The following is a 14,064-nucleotide window of genomic DNA, read 5'->3' as shown; positions in this document are numbered from 1 at the left end:
TGTGAGGCTTGGTTATCTCATATTCTGTGCCCCGGAAAAGACAAAAGGGAGAACAGGGTGTGCTCGAGGTTCGCCTGAAGGTGGCTGAGACAGTGTATTTGGATAAACCCTCCAAAACTAAACTACAGCGGATCACAGCCCTTTGGGAAACTTTGAATACCACACTTACTCAAAAAGCTATTACTCGCGAAGCAGAGATTATTTGAATATGGTGACAAGCCTGGCAGGTTATTCCTGAAGAAGGGCTTATGCCCGAAACGTCGAATCTCCTGTTCCTTGGATGCTGCCTGACCCGCTGCCTTTTTCCAGCAACACATTTTCAGCTCTGGCAGGTAGCTAGCATACCTTGCGAGAGAGTAAAAGGCTCCCCAAGCCATTACATCTTTAGAAAGAGTGGTGGTACCCTGACTTGTGATGGTAAAAAGATCAATGCAGCCTTTAGAAAGTTATATTTCGAATTGTATAGGTCACAGGACTGTGAGGATAGAACAAGGAAGATAGAGTCATTATTTAAAAAAAAATCTTGCCCTCCCGGGCCTAACCTGGTAGAAGGTGTTGTTCTTGAATGCCCACCTAGCAACCCAGGAAATACAGGAGACAGTGAGGCAGCTCAGAGTGACAAAGCGCCCAGACCAGATGGATTCCAGGCTGAGTTCCATAAAGAATTGATTGGGGAATTAGTCGGGCCACTTATAAATATATATAATTATTCAGATAATCAGGGCTGCCTCTTGTCTTCTCTGAGAGAAGCAAATATTTTCTCATTCTGAACAAGGAAAAGGCCCCAGATGACTGCTCTTCATATCGACCTATATCCTTGTTGAATGTGGATTTTAAAAATCTCTCAAAAGTGTTGTCATTAAGACGGGAGAGGGTTTTGCCATTCATTATTGAAGAAGGCCAGATGGGGTTTATAAAGGGTCGCAAATCAACGAAGAACATTAGAAGAGTCTTAAATATGGTACAAACCTGCCAGCAGGGTGCAATACCGGGATTAGTTGTCTCCCTAGAGACAGAGAAGGCATTCGCTCAGGTAGAATGGCCATATCTCGTTTATACGCTGGAACGGTTTGGTGTTGAGAGGTCTTTACTTAATAGGTTACAGTATTATATAATGATCCTAAAGCAACGGTGATCACCAACAGTTAAAGTTCACATAGCTTTCGCGTTGGCAGAGATTGTCGTCAGGAATGCCCTCTCTCACCATTATTATTTTCGCTAGTGATTGAGCCGTTGGTGGAATCTGTATGAGCTGACCTTAATATAAAGGCTCCGAAGGTTGGATCAGGTCAGCACAAAATTACTCTCTATGCAGTTGATGTCCTCCTTGTCTTAAATGATCCATTGACATCTGTGCCGCGCTTAATTCAAGTGATTAAATTATTTGGTATGTCCTCAGGTTATAAAATCAATTTGTGAAATCAGAGGCCATGCCGCTGGGAGTTCTTGCTAGTATATCCAATTTTCCGGATGAATCCCGTGTTGCATTTCGGTGGTCACTGGAGTTTTTCTTTACTTAGGTATTTTCAATACTCCAGCATTTCATCAGCTATATAAAGTCAATAATAAACATTTATTGGAGAAATTATGATAGGGCCTTCAACTCTGGGAGGTTCTCCCGATATCCTGGCTAGGTAGAATAGCTTTGTTCAACATGATTATCCTACCTCGCCTTTTATACAGTATGAAAATGCTCCCCTTGATGCTGCCGAGATAGGCGCTGCGTAAGCTTTATGGTTGGCTCGGCTCCTTTATTTGGAGTCATAGACGGCCCCTTAATACATCAGAAAAGCTACAGCTTTCATAAGTAAGGAGTGGGCTGGATTTCCCAGATTTCAGAAGGTACCAATTGAGCTCTCTATTATCCAACATAGCTGATTGGGTTTCTTGTGACCCACAATAAATCTGGTTAGATAATGAGGCCTCCCTGGCAAAATATTCCCTGATCAATCTACTATTTATGGACAAGGTGAGAGTTATTACGGATCATTGTAAAAATCCTACTGTATTAAATACAATCAAAGCCCCACCACCATACCCCTATAGTGGGACTGCTGGGATTCCAGCCATGGCTGACTGATGCTGTATTCAGAACCTGGGAGTCCAGAGGAATCTCCTGTTTGGGAGACCTGTTCAATGGGGATGTCATAATGCCCTTCAAACAGCTTCGTCAGAAATTTGGGCTGCCTAGTAAAGATCTTTTTCAATATTTTCGAATAGGAGACTTTATACAAAAGAAGACCACATTGAGAATTAATCCACATAAATCGGATAGGGAAAGGACGGTGCTTCGGCCGGTGGGTCCGCCCGTAGCCAGTACTCTCTACCACAAACCATTTAATAAGGTATCAAAAGACATGGAACCGTTATATAAAACCTAGAGTCAAGAATTTGGGATGGAAATCTCCTTAGAGATGTGAGAGGACATCTGGGAAAACGCCAGGGAGATGTCTATCTGTAACAAATCTCAGGCTATCCAATTGAAGTTACTTCATTGGGCTCAAATGGCACCTGAGTGACTTGCAAAGTTCAAGGCAGGAACATCTCTAATGTGTCCTACATGCAAAATAGAAGTTAGTGCTCTCACGCATAGTCTGAGGACATGCTGTAAGATCCGCATGTATTCAGTCAGAGTAGTGAATGCCTTGGCAAAGATTATGGGTACTGAGATTGGGTGGGATCCAGCGCCTCTACTTCTGGGCCCCCCAAATTTCCTTTCTTCGGATGTATACGGGAGGAAATTATTGATTATCCTTTTCTTTTGTCCGGGCAAATATATTTTAGTGAATTGGATATCATAAGGTCCCCGTGGACTTCCAAATTGGCAGAGGCTTGTCATGGAATATATCCCCCTTGACTTCCTTACAAATATGGTGAACCAAAATACGGAATTATTTTGTAGAACATTGCACACCTTTTTGAACTACATTGACACAGATATATCAGCCATATTGTTCAGGGCCTTTGCTTAGCCATGGGGATGGTTCTGGCTGGATCGGGGGTTCCTGGGAGGTGGAATCCTGCATCAATACGGGTTCTGTTATGACTTAATATAATTTTTAAAACATATGTATCTAGTTATTTATTTACTTATTTATTTTCTTTTCTCCTTTTGTTTAGTCTTAGTAATGTAGGATATCCTATTTTATGGTTTGTTAATTTGGAGAATCGATTAGTAGTTTGTTTTTAAATTCTATATTGGGGTTGTTATTATATTGTAAAGCAGAATGAAGGAACAGGATGGGCCAAATTTTAACTAAAACTGTAGATCAGCAAAACCATTTGTGACAGGAAATTGTGGGAAAGAGTAAATTATGTTTTTTATTAATGGACAAAGTCTCTGCAACAAGGTAGATGGATTTGTGGCACAGAGATAAAAGAGATTTTGACACCAGAGAGATGTTGGTACAGGGCGAACAAAAGGTGGACATAAATATTCAATGTTTCGCAACATTGTGCAAACTCAGGCAAAATGGGTAACACTAACAATAATGGGTAAGACGGGCATTACAGAGAAAGCATTTGGTCTCAGATCATGAAGTAGAGTCAGTCTGAATGTAACCTCTGGCTACTCCTTGCCAAGGACACAAGCAGCAGAACAGTTTTAGACCACTGAACAGCATTCCCTTGCTAATCACTGCATTACACAGGAACTCATTGGAATTTTTAATAAAGGAATGGTGAACATTTATTGAAATTTCAATATTCGCAAAGTCTGGGACAGTCACACGGACAACAGTGATATTGGAAGAGGAGTTCAGAGAATTTTTTTCAGTATTTCTTAGAATAACACATTGTGCAACCGGCGAGGGACGTAACTGTCTCAGAGCGACTGTTGTGTGAGAAAACTTAGTGAATGAGTTATGTCATTCTGGAGAGATCCTCAGGAAAATTGTGATAAAGTGCAGTTTAAAGAAAAATAAAGTTTTCAAGTAAATCACAGAAAGGACAAGCTACAAATAGAAACAAAAATAGCCAATTACATGGGTTTGAGAGGAAAACTGACCAAGGTAAATAGGCTACACAGACTGAAATATGTGTGTCTGGAAATGAACTGTGGAAAACATTTGAATGAACAGTGTAAAACACTCAACAAAAGGACATTCCATTGAAACAGACAAAAACTCAGCAAGAAATCCCCACCGGTCCCTCACTCAGGACAAAATGGATCATATTAGATTAGGAAGCTGAGAAGATCACCACAAAATACTTAAAATCCTCAAGTGAGAGTTTTAGAGTAAGTTTTAAAGGGATTGCAATGGGTCTGCTAGCAGGAGGAGGGCAATGGGAAGAGGAAACATTGTCAAGGTTTATTGATACGTTAGGAACAGGGAGAGATGAAGATGCTGGAGGTAGTGAGAGAGTTACAGAGAGTGGTCAGGGCCTGAACGGTGTTACAAAGCCAGTACGAATTACTGCAGCTGGAGGGGTTTGCAGAGGTAGGGAGGGACATATTTATTTTTATTTATTCATTCATGGGATGTGGGTGTTACTGCCTGGACCAGCATTCTTTGACCCCATGCTAATTACCCAGAGATTGTTGGTGGATATATATACTTTGCTGGACTCAGGTGAAGTGTTGAATGACTTGGCGGATCGCAAATGTGGTTCCTTTGTTCAAAAAGGACAGCAGGGATAGGCCAGGTAATTACAGAGCAGATAGTCTGACAGCAGGGGGAGGGAAATTATTGGAATGAATTATGAGGATGAATCCACACTTGCAAAGATAAGGATCAACTTGGTTTAGTCATCACAGATTTGGCAGAGGAAGGTACTGTCTGAGGAATTCAGTTCAGGTTTTTGAAATGGTGCTGAAGTATATTGATGAAGGCAGTGCAGATGATGTGGGTTACACGGACTTGAATAAGTCCTTTGATAAGATGCAAAATGTAAGGTTGGTCCAAAAGGACTGGGTTCCAAGGCAGGTTGGCAAATTGGATGCAAAACTGGTGGGTAGAATACTTTCACCAACGGGTGTACACAGGGATCTGTGCAGGAACCATTGACCATTAATGACTCGGATGTGAAAGCAGAAGGTATCATTAGTAGGTTTGCAGATGATATGAAAGGTGAGGGTGTTATCCACAGTGAGGGGGATGGTCTCCGTCTGCTGTTCGATGTCGATCAGATGAAAATCTAAGCAGAGTTCAGTTCTGATTGAAGTGAGGTGATACTCTGTGGGAGGTACGATAAGCGAAGGACAGACATAATGAATGGTAGGACTTTGCGGAGTACTGAGGAATACAGTGACCTTGGTGGACAAGTTCATAGATCCCTGAAGGTGTCAGCACAGGTTTACAGGGTGGGAAAGGCACCTCAACTGGGAGCGGGAGAGGGACCCACATCCTGCTGGGGTGAATTGCTAGAGATGCTTGAGAGGACATAACCTAGTCTGGCAGGGTGTTGGACCTTAAATAAACGTAAGGCCAGAAAGAAGATTGAGACTGGTACACGTGTTAAAGACAGCAATTTCAGCAGATAAGCCAGGCAAGAACATAGCAGGCAATGGGGGAAAACTGATGATTCAACTGCATTTATTTCAATACAAGGGGCCTGACAGCTAAGGAAGATGAACTCAAGGCATGGATTGGAACATGGGACTGGGATATTATAGTTATTACAGAAACACAGCTGAGGGAGGGGCAGGACTGGCAGTTCATTGTTTCAAGGTAGAGATGCTCCAGGAAGGGGAGGCAGGAGAGGACGTGTGGTGGTGGGTTTTGATTGCATGAATCATCCCAGCAGGACTTAGAGAGGATATTCCTGTGGGATCGCCCAGTGAAGCTATGTTAGTGGAACTGAGAAATAAGAATGGGTCATCACGTTGATACGATCTGACTGCTGACCCCGAATAATCCATGGCAGACTGATGAACAAATGTATCGGGACATCTTAAATATCAACCATAATAATGGGGCTGTTATGGTAGGGTTTTTGAACTTTCCAAACCAAGACTGGGACTGCCAGTGTTCAGTGTTTGCAAGGGGAGGCATTTGGTAATTGTGTTCCAGGATCTCCCAATCAATATGTAAATGGCCTGAAAAGAGAAAGGGGTAAAACCTGACCTCCCCTTGGGAATCATGGTAGGGAAGGGGACTGAGATGTGAGTGGGAAAGCATTTTGCCAAAGTGACCACAGTTCTAGTAGTTTGAAAACAGCTTTGGGAAAGGACAGGCCTGGTCCACAAGTGCAAGTTATAAAATGGAGCCTGACCAATCTTGATCGTATTAGCCAGGAACTTTCAAAATGTGATTGGGGAAGGGAATTATTTACAGGGAAAGGGAAGTTTGGCAAGTGAGAATATCTTTAAAGTGAGATAAACTGATCGACTAGCGCCAGCATTTTCCTGTGTGTGTGCAGCTCAATGCTGACAGCATTCGGAAACACTGGCTGTCTATTGAGGGTCTGGTCAAGGAAAAGGGGACACATGTCAGGTATAGCCAGCTGGATCAAGGGAATCCCTGAGGATATACAGGGGCTGTAGGAATACACTTTGAGTCGAAAACAGGAATGGAGAAAGGCTCAATGAAATAGCCTCAGCAGAGAAGGAAAGGGGAATCCAAAAGTGATTGTATCAGTATATTAGGAGTGCATAAGGAACTCAGGACAAAATAGTATCCATTAAAGATCAATGAGGCCATCGATGTGTGGGACTGCAGGATATTTGCTAAGATCCTAAACAATTTTTTCACTCCAGAACTTACTGAGGACAAAGACTGGGGAACTCAGGGAACAAGAGTAATACATGAGACCACATTCGGAGTCCTCTGCAATTTCAGTCTCCCTGCTACAGGAAGGGTGTTGTGAAACTAGAAAGGGCTTAGAAAAGCTTTACAAGATATTGCCCGGGTTGTTGCTGAATAAGCTGGGGTTACTGTCACTGGAGAATCGGAGACTTAGGGATGACCTTACAGAGGCTTATATGAACATGAGCGGTATGAGCGGCATTGAGATTGCACAGACATTTGCGAGGCCTGTTCTGCAATACTCTGTGCAGTTCTGGTTGCCCAGTTATAGGGAGGATATTATTAAGCTGCAGGGGATTCAGAAGAGATTTACCAGGATATTGCTGGGTATGGAAGGCTTGGGTTCTGAAAAATGGCTGGATAGGCTGAGTCTTTTTTCACTGGAGCCTGGAGGTTGAGACATGATACTATAAAGGTTTATGAAAAAAATGAGGTATATAGATCCATTTAATGGTAGCTGCCTTTTCCGCAGGATGGGAGAGTCTCAAGAGGAGGGGCCACATTTTTAAGGTTAGAGGAGAGAGATGTTCAAAAAAAAGATATGGGGCAATTTGCTACACCGAGGGTGGTTTGAGTGTGGAATGAACTTCCTGAGAAAGGGGTTGATGTGGGTACAATTACAACACTTTAAAGATATTTGGATAAACAGGTGAATAAGGAAGGGTTGGAGTGCTATGGGCCAGCAACAGGCAGCTGGGAAGAGTTGAGTTTTAGATGATGGTGGGTATCAGCTGAAGGGTCAGTTTCCATGCTGTATGGCTCTATGACAAGAGTATGGTTTTATTCCATTATTGAAGAAAGGATCAGGGCTGGGTCCACTAATGTGCATCATCTACATAAATGATTTGGTTGAAAATATAGAAGTGATTGTGCGTAAGTTTGTTGATGATCAAATTAATGGTGTAGTGGGCAGTAAATACGGTTATCAAAGGGGATCTTGACCAACTGGGTCAGTGGACCAGGCAATGAAAGATGGAGTTTAATTCAGGTGTTGGATTTTGTTAAGACAAACCATAGAGGACTAATACAGTTAATGGAAGGGCTCTGGCCAGGGTTGTCGAATAGAGAGAAAGAGAGAGAGAGAGAGAGAGAGAGAGAGAGAGAGCGAGCGAGAGAGAGAGAGAGCGAGCGAGAGAGACCAGGGGGTGCAAGTTTCATTGTTCTTCAGAAGTGGCATACCGGATGGACAGGGTGGGAAAAGCGACATTTGGCAAATTTGCCGTCATTGACAGATGAATCCTCGGGGTGGCCCTAAGAATGGTGAATAGCCAAGGGTAGGTGAGTCCAAAACTCGAGGATATAAACGGGACGTGAGAGAGCAAGGATTTGAAGGGGGAGCTGACGGGGAACATTATCCACAGAGGATGGTGCATAGATGGAACAGACTGCCTCAGGCACATGGGAGAAACAAGAACAATTACAGCATGGAACAGATATTTGGGAGGTACATTGAGAGGAGAAGGTTTGAAGAGATAAGGGCCAAAAGCAGGCAAATGAGACTCATTCAGTTGAGGTAACATGGGCAGCATTGAGGAGTAGGACCACAGGTTCTGTTTCCGTGCTGTATCACTCTGTATCCAGGTAAAGAGGATTAGTGTACCAAAATAAGGCATGTTGTAGACACTGAAGCAAGTTACAGAGATAGGGATGGTAGTCTGGAATGCAGTACATCTCAAATATGTGGAGGGACTATCGGGAAGGGAGGAGGTTACAGGGACAACTACTGTTATAGGAGTTAAAAATGACTGAAGACACTGGTGCACAAGCCATGCACAGATACAGTGTTGCAGAGTAGTGAGTCTTAATACAGTGTTGGAGGGAGAACACAGAACAGAAAGATCCCAGGCAGCATTCACACCCTCTCGTGGGAGGCCTGCTTTCCCCTCTGTTGTCCTGATGCTCACTAAGACAGCACAGGCCTGGACTGATAACTCTGAACTCCCGATGCTGTCTCAGTGCAACTTAAGTTAAAGTAGATGTGATGTTTGAGCATGGGGTGTGTCTATACTGTGCTCCCCATCAAGCACTGTATCTATATCATGTATTGTTAGCCGATGTTTGCAGCCCTCCCATTGCTCCCTGCTCTGTGCACTGTGAGTGATCTTACCTCACTGCAGGATTTATTGAAGGCTCCAGATCTCCCTGCCCTTTGTCTCTCTGGCTGACCAACCACCTTTAATAAGGTGATGGATGAGACACACAGCAGTTGGGAAGTCTATTGAGTCAGGAACTTCCTGAGTACCTACAGGAGACAGAGAAATAGACAGAATGGAAAATTAGACTGATGCGGTGAGGGTTACACAAGGAGAATGGAAATGAACCCCACAGATATCTGGAAAGTCCCAAGCTCCATCCCTGGCCTGTGCTGTTGCGTCTCTCTGGAGTGGAGAATTCTGTTGGCCCAGGATCTGGAGTAGCTGCAAGAGAGAGAGACACTGACAGAGGCAGCAATTAGACCCACACAGTGAGGGATACCACATGGAGAGAGACTGAGTGATATCACCGGAGTGCTGGAAGACTTCAGGATCACACAATCATGTTGGAAGAATGGGTTTAGCTTCATGTATCAGTGCTCAGGGATGAACAACCAGTGAGCAGGTGAAGTGATGACCCAGTAACATTATTGTTAGGGCATTTGTCCAAAACCTCAGTTAGTGCTCAGGGGAGGCAGGTTTGAATCCAATCATAAGATATGGTGGAATTTAAAATCAATAATTTAAAAAATAGCAATTAACAATCCATAAACAAATATGAAACCATTGCTGATGTACAAAAATCATAATCCCTTAGATTAGACTTTGTACAGTGATACTCTGATATTGATGAGGGCAGTCCAGATGATGTGGGTTACATGGAGTTCATTAAGGTCTTTGACAAGGTCCCACACGGAAGGCTGGTCCAAAAGGGAAGATCCCATGGGATCCAAGGTCAGTTGGTAAAGTGGCTCCACAATTGGTGGAGGGTTGGTTTTGTGATTGAAAGCCTTTGCCCAGCGGGTGTACCACAGGGATCTGTGCAGGAGCCATTGCTGGACATTATGGACATTAATCACTCGGATGGGAAAGCAGAAGGTAACATTAGTAGGTTTGTAGATAACATGAAAGGTGAGGGTGTTGTCCATGGTGAGGGGGATGGACTCAGGCTGCAGTCTAATGTCCATCAGATGATAAACTGAGCAGAGTAATGGCAGACAGAGTTTACTTCTGATCACTGTGAGGGAATGCACTGTGGGAAGTCTAATAAATGAATGATATCCATCATGAATGGTCGGTCCTCCTGGAGTACTGAGGGACACAGGGACCTTGGTGGGCAAGTCCCTGGATGTCTGAAGGTGTCAGCACAGGTAGACAGGGCTGGGAAGGCACCTGAACTGGGAGCAGGAGGGGGACCCATATCCTGGTGGGGAACGTTGCTGGAGCTGCTCGAGAGGATTTAAACTTGTCTGGCAGGGCTGTGTGACTCCAAACAGTCGTAAGGCCAGAAGGAAATTTGAGGCTGGTACAGATGTTGTAGAGAGCAATATAAATAGACAAGGCAGGCACGAACATAGCAGACAATGAGGGAAAACGGGTGGATTAAACTGCAGTTATTTCAATGCAAAGGGCCAGACAGATAAGGCAGATAAACCCAGAGCATGGATGGGAACATGGGATTGGGATACCATAGGTATTACAGAAACACAGCTGAGGGAGCGACAGGCCCAGCAGCTCGATGTTCCGGAGACAGATGCTGCAGGAAGGATAGAACAGGAGGCAAAACAGGCGGAGAGCTGGTGGTTTTGACTGGGGGAAACATCCCAGCAGGACCTAGAGGGAGTATTCATGCAGGATCGCCCAGTTAAACGATATTAGTGGAACTGAGAAATAAAAATTGGCCATTAGTTTTCTATGGTCGGACTACAGCGATAGGCAATGGGAGATGAAGGAGCAAATATGTCAGGAGATTTCAGATATCTCTTAGAATATTAGGGTTGTAATGATAGGGGATCCTAACTGTTCCAAACCTGGACTGGGATTCCTACTAAGTTAAGCATTTGGATGAAAGGAATTTGTTAAGTGTGTTCCTGAAACTCCCAGTCATTATGTAAGTGGCCCAACTGGAGAATGGGACTAAAGCTGACCTCCCCTTGGGAAACAAGGTCGGGAACGGGACTGAGGTGTTAGTGGGGGAGCCCTTTGGAAAGTCACCACAATTGTATTCGTTTGAAAATAGTGATGGAAAAGGAAAGGCCTGGCCCACAAGTTCAAGTTATTCAATGGAGCAAGATAGTATTGGACAGGAATTTTTAAAGTAGATCTGGGGAGGCGATTTGCAGGTATGTGGATGGGTGTATGACTAGCAAAGATTTAGAGGGATATTGGCAAAACTTGTGGCAAATGTGACTAGAAACGTCATGCAGGAGTTGGTCTGAAGGGCCTGTTTCCATGCTGTATATCTCTATGACTCAATGTCTTGAAATGAGTCCACATTATCGAAGAGGAGGTGCTGGAGGGTTTAAAACACAAAGGTAGATAAATCCCCAGGACTTGATCAAATGTAGCTCAGGACATTGTGGGAAGCTGGTGAAGACATTGTAGGGCCCCTAGCAGAGATATTTGTACCATAGAGAGATGCATGTGATAGGCTGATAGACTGGAGGGTGGCATTGTGGACAGTGAAGGTGGTTTTCTGAGATTACAAAGGGATCCTGATGAAATGTGTGAATGGCTGAAAAACTGTAGATGGAGTTCAATCTGAATAAATGTGAGGGAATGCATTTGGTACAACAAACACGGGCAGGGCTTATACAATTAATAGTAGGACCTTCGGTAGTGTGTTGTAGAACAGAGGGACCCCGGGGTTGAGGTACATAATTCTTTGAAATTTGCAACATGGAGAGACAGGATAGTTTAAAAAAAGGTGCTTGCCTCATTTGCCTTCACTGCTCAGTCCTTTGGATATAGGAGTTGGAAGCCATATTGAGATTATACAGGCCATTGGTGAGTCCTCTTCTGGAATACTGTGTCCAGTTCTGGTCGACCAGTTATAGGAAGGATATTATTAAGCAGGAAAGGGTTGGGAGGAGATTTACTGGGATGTGGCTGGGTATGAAAGGCTTCAGTATAAAGAAAGGCTGAACAGGTTGGTATTTTTCACTGAAACCTGAATGTTGACAGATGACCTCATAGATGTTTATAAAATCATGAGGAGGATAGATCGAGTTAATGGGAGTTGTCTTTCCCATGGACAGGGGAGTTTCAAGGCAAGGCATTACATTTCTCAGTTTAGAGGAGAGACATATAAAAAAAAGACATGAGGAGCACATTGTTACACAGAGGATGGGTTGTGTGTGGAATGAACTTCCCAAGGAAGGGGTGAATGTGGGGACGTTTACAATGTTTAAAAGACATTTGGATTAGGGCAGGAATAAGAAAGGTATGAAGGAATATGATCCAGGAACAGGTAGGTGGGATGAGATCAGTTTTAGAGTATGGTTAGTGTTAACCGAACAGTGTGGTATGACTCTCTGACTATGATTATAATGTTGTGTCATTAATTAAGAAAGGCTGCAAGAGAAAGCCAGGGAGCTACAGGCTGATGAGCGAGACATCAGGGTGGGTCAGTTGTTGGAGGTCGTTCTGAGAGGTAGGCCTTATTACGGACAGCCAGCATGGCTTTGTGCGTGGAATAACATGTCTCACAAACTTGACCGGAGTTTGCTCAAGATGTGACCAAAAAGATAGACGAAGGCAGAGCAACAGACGTTGTTTCTGGCTTCAGCAAACCCCTGTTCAGGGTGAAGCATGATCCATTGGTTAGTAACGGTAGACAACAAAGGATCAGGGAGAGCTTGCCAACTGGATACAAAATGGGATGACAATGGGAGACAGAGGATGGTGGGAGAGGGTTGTTGTTTAAACTGGGGCCTCTGACCAGCAGTGTGCTGTAAGGATTGGTGATGGGACCACTGTTGTGCACCATTTACATAAACAATCTGAGTGAAAAGAGAGCAGTTCCTGTTAGTATGTTTGTGGATACCAAGATTAGTGGAAGAGTGGGCAGGGGATATAGTTATCGAAGGGGATGTTAATCAACTGGGCCAGTGGGCCAAGGAATGAAAGATGGAATTTAATTCAGGTATTGGATTTATTCAGACAAACCAGGGAGGACTAACACAGTTAATGGTTGGGCCCTGGAGAGTGTTGTAGAAAAGGGAGAGACCAAGGGGTGCAGTTACATTGTTCCTTGGACTCGCATCACAGGGGGACAGGGTGTTGAAAGCGGCAATTGGCACACTTGTCTTCATTGGTCAGTGCATTGAGTACATGAGTTGGAGATATTGGTAACACTGTCATCAATATTTCCCCCAGGCAGAGGAGGCCACGGGGTGCCATTATAAAGGTTTATGAAACAATGTAGGGCCTAAGTACGGTGAATAGTCCAGGGTAGGTGAGTCCAAAGCTAGAGGCATAAACGTGAGGTGAGAGAGCAAGGATTTAAAGAGGGAGCTGAGGAGCAACATTATCCACAGAAGATGGTGCTTAGACGGAACGGACTGCCAGAGGAAATGGTAAAAACAAGTACAATTACAACATGGAAAAGATACTTGGGCAGGTACATGGAGAGGAGAAGGTTTGAAGGGATATGAGCCAAACACAGGCAAATGTGACTCATTTCATTTAGGAAACCTTGGCCGAAGAATCATGCCGCTCAGAAACAGACCCTACGTCTGCAGTTATTGGAGGAGGAGAAGACTATTGAGACAAGGCACGTTGTAGAGATTGAAGCAAGTTACAGTGATATGGATGGTCATCTGGACTGGAGGTTTCAAATATGTGAAATAATTGGTGAGAGGGGAGATGACAGAGATAGGAACTGTTATAGGAGTTAGAATGATTGAAGACACTGGTCCTCAATACAAGCCATAGATAGTGTTGGAGAGGGAATAGGGAACAGAAAGATCCCAGATTGCATTACCACCCTCTCATGGGAGGCCTGCTTTCCCCTCAGTTGTTCTGATGCTCCCCAAGAAAGCACAGGCCTGGACTGATAACTGGGAACTCCCGATGCTGTCTCATTACAACAAAACTTGCAGCAGATATGGTGATTGAGCCTGGGTTGTGTCTGTACTGTGCTCCCCCTCCAGCACTTTCTCTCTGTCCTGTTTTGTTAGCTGATGTTTGGATCCCTCTTACTACTTTCTGCTCTGTGCACTGGAATGATCTTACCTGGCAGCAGGGTTGATTGAAGACTCCGACCTCCCTGACTGTGTCTCTCTGGCTGACCAACCATCGTCCCAGCCAGCAGTTGGCAAGTCTATTGAGTCAGGAACTCCATG

General features: G+C 44.1%; 1 long non-coding RNA gene across 1 annotated transcript; it reads right to left on the bottom strand.

The window, feature by feature from the left end:
* Positions 1 to 1,078: 1,078 nt before the first annotated feature.
* LOC132813058 (uncharacterized) lies at positions 1,079 to 14,064 on the bottom strand. Its single transcript, XR_009643916.1, has 3 exons — positions 13,955 to 14,064; positions 8,854 to 8,988; positions 1,079 to 1,549 (listed from the first exon to the last, which is right to left on the bottom strand). It is a non-coding gene; the product is annotated as an uncharacterized LOC132813058 (long non-coding RNA).

The sequence above is a fragment of the Hemiscyllium ocellatum genome, unplaced genomic scaffold, assembly GCF_020745735.1.
Source record: "Hemiscyllium ocellatum isolate sHemOce1 unplaced genomic scaffold, sHemOce1.pat.X.cur. scaffold_316_pat_ctg1, whole genome shotgun sequence".
NCBI classification, from domain to species: Eukaryota; Metazoa; Chordata; class Chondrichthyes; order Orectolobiformes; family Hemiscylliidae; genus Hemiscyllium; species Hemiscyllium ocellatum.
Note: the sequence above shows the minus strand (reverse complement) of the source record. Positions and strands in the feature narration are given on the sequence as shown.